A 2,500-nucleotide genomic window follows, 5' to 3' on the forward strand; every position below is an offset into this window, starting at 1 on the left:
GGGGGCGACCGAGCAGCAGACGGCGTCGCGGCGCCGAGTGCCGGGCGGCGGCGCATCCTCAACGCACACAGTCCTCAATCGGACCAGCACACTGCAGATGTCCACCGCGCTTCGCACCGGGCCCGCGAGGACCCACTTTGGCCGCACGGCGCCGCGCGCTGGGTGCGCCGGCGCGCAGCTGCGCCGCCTGCCGCGTCCGTCGGCCGGCGCGCCTGCCACTGGGCGCCCCCACCAGCCGGCTGTAGCGCGTGCGCCCACGCAGCGCGCGGCCAGCACGCCGGGCGCTCCCCCCTCACCGGCCGGGGACGGTCCCACCCAGCCACCGCCGCGTATCGCTTCATACCCACATGCCCACTCACGTTCGTGGGTATGACGGGTGTCGCTGAAGCAACCAGTTAATACCTGTACCGATTGTCGCAATCAATGATTCACCTCCAGCGTAAACAACCGCGCAACAACGGATTTCCGGTTCATTTGCGTAACTTGGGCAGCAAACGTAGACGTCCATCTACATTTGCAAATTCAGTGGGTCTTGCATGCCTGGATGATATGCGTCACGACACGCCACATCAGCCCACATACATGCTGCGACGTATGCACGAGAGAACACGTGGAAGGTGGCCCGCGTACGTATGCGAATGCCATTGCACAGCTGCGAAGCTCATTGAACACGCAAACTCCCGCCTGACGAACTAGAGGCGACAGGGGGGCGATATACGTCTTACAGCAGTACACATTACAGTGGATAGCGGGACCATGTGGAACGTACGCAACACTCGCTAGATGTTGTGAGGGTACGCACCGTAACATGAATCAATACGCAGGACACCAGAGAGTGCGAGCACTGACCTATGTTGAGAGGGTTGCGATTAGGCAACGCTACATGAATGTTTCAATTCATATAACAATTACAGGTCAGGTTAGGGCCCAACGTAGGTTAGGTTAGGGCCCAACGTAGGTTAGGTTAGGGCCCAACGTAGGTTAGGTTAGGGCCCAACGTAGGTTAGGTTAGGGCCCAACGTAGGTTAGGTTAGGGCCCAACGTAGGTTAGGTTAGGGCCCAACGTAGGTTAGGTTAGGGCCCAACGTAGGTTAGGTTAGGGCCCAACGTAGGTTAGGTTAGGGCCCAACGTAGGTTAGGTTAGGGCCCAACGTAGGTTAGGTTAGGGCCCAACGTAGGTTAGGTTAGGGCCCAACGTAGGTTAGGTTAGGGCCCAACGTAGGTTAGGTTAGGGCCCAACGTAGGTTAGGTTAGGGCCCAACGTAGGTTAGGTTAGGGCCCAACGTAGGTTAGGTTAGGGCGCAACGTAGGTTAGGTTAGGGCGCAACGTAGGTTAGGTTAGGGCGCAACGTAGGTTAGGTTAAGGCGCAACGTAGGTTAGGTTAAGGCGCAATGTAGGTTAGGTTAAGGCGCAACGTAGGTTAGGTTAAGGCGCAACGTAGGTTAGGTTAAGGCGCAACGTAGGTTAGGTTAAGGCGCAACGTAGGTTAGGTTAAGGCGCAACGTAGGTTAGGTTAAGGCGCAACGTAGGTTAGGTTAAGGCGCAACATAGGTTAGGTTAAGGCGCAACATAGGTTAGGTTAAGGCGCAACATAGGTTAGGTTAAGGCGCAACATAGGTTAGGTTAAGGCGCAACATAGGTTAGGTTAAGGCGCAACATAGGCTAGGTTAAGGCGCAACATAGGTTAGGTTAAGGCGCAACATAGGCTAGGTTAAGGCGCAACATAGGTTAGGTTAAGGCGCAACATAGGTTAGGTTAAGGCGCAACATAGGTTAGGTTAAGGCGCAACATAGGTTAGGTTAAGGCGCAACATAGGTTAGGTTAAGGCGCAACATAGGTTAGGTTAAGGCGCAACATAGGTTAGGTTAAGGCGCAACATAGGTTAGGTTAAGGCGCAACATAGGTTAGGTTAAGGCGCAACATAGGTTAGGTTAAGGCGCAACATAGGTTAGGTTAAGGCGCAACATAGGTTAGGTTAAGGCGCAACATAGGTTAGGTTAAGGCGCAACATAGGTTAGGTTAAGGGATGGTGTATGAGGGGGGAGGGGACGAGGTTCGTTCATAGTGATGATGGTAAGTGGACGCCTGAGGCACCCTGAGATGTGTCACGTCAGGATGCACCTTTGGCTCAGGGGAGGTGGTGCGCCGGTTCTGTGGGTGTGGCAAGGGAGTGGCAGACCTGTGTCTTTCATTTCTGCCATTGCTTATATGCTGTGAGACACGCCAGTGTGGTGGTGTTGGCTGCACCCCTGTGTAGCACATGTGTGGGTGTTTGTGGCTTATCTGCGTAATGATGGTTGTTGGAAGTGTGAGATATTCTGTTTTTGGGGTGGACCTCCTGGTTTTGTTATCATAGTGTGAATGGTGTAATGTGGCGGAGAGGATGCACTGGATGTTGTTCCATGGTGGTGCTTAGATATTGTGTCTGTTACAGCCAGAGAGTAGTGTGTGATAGGGTGTCTGGGTGACGTGTAGTTCACATTGTGTGCACAGACTGTC

The sequence above is a fragment of the Schistocerca nitens genome, chromosome 7 (assembly GCF_023898315.1).
Source record: "Schistocerca nitens isolate TAMUIC-IGC-003100 chromosome 7, iqSchNite1.1, whole genome shotgun sequence".
Taxonomy (NCBI): domain Eukaryota; kingdom Metazoa; phylum Arthropoda; class Insecta; order Orthoptera; family Acrididae; genus Schistocerca; species Schistocerca nitens.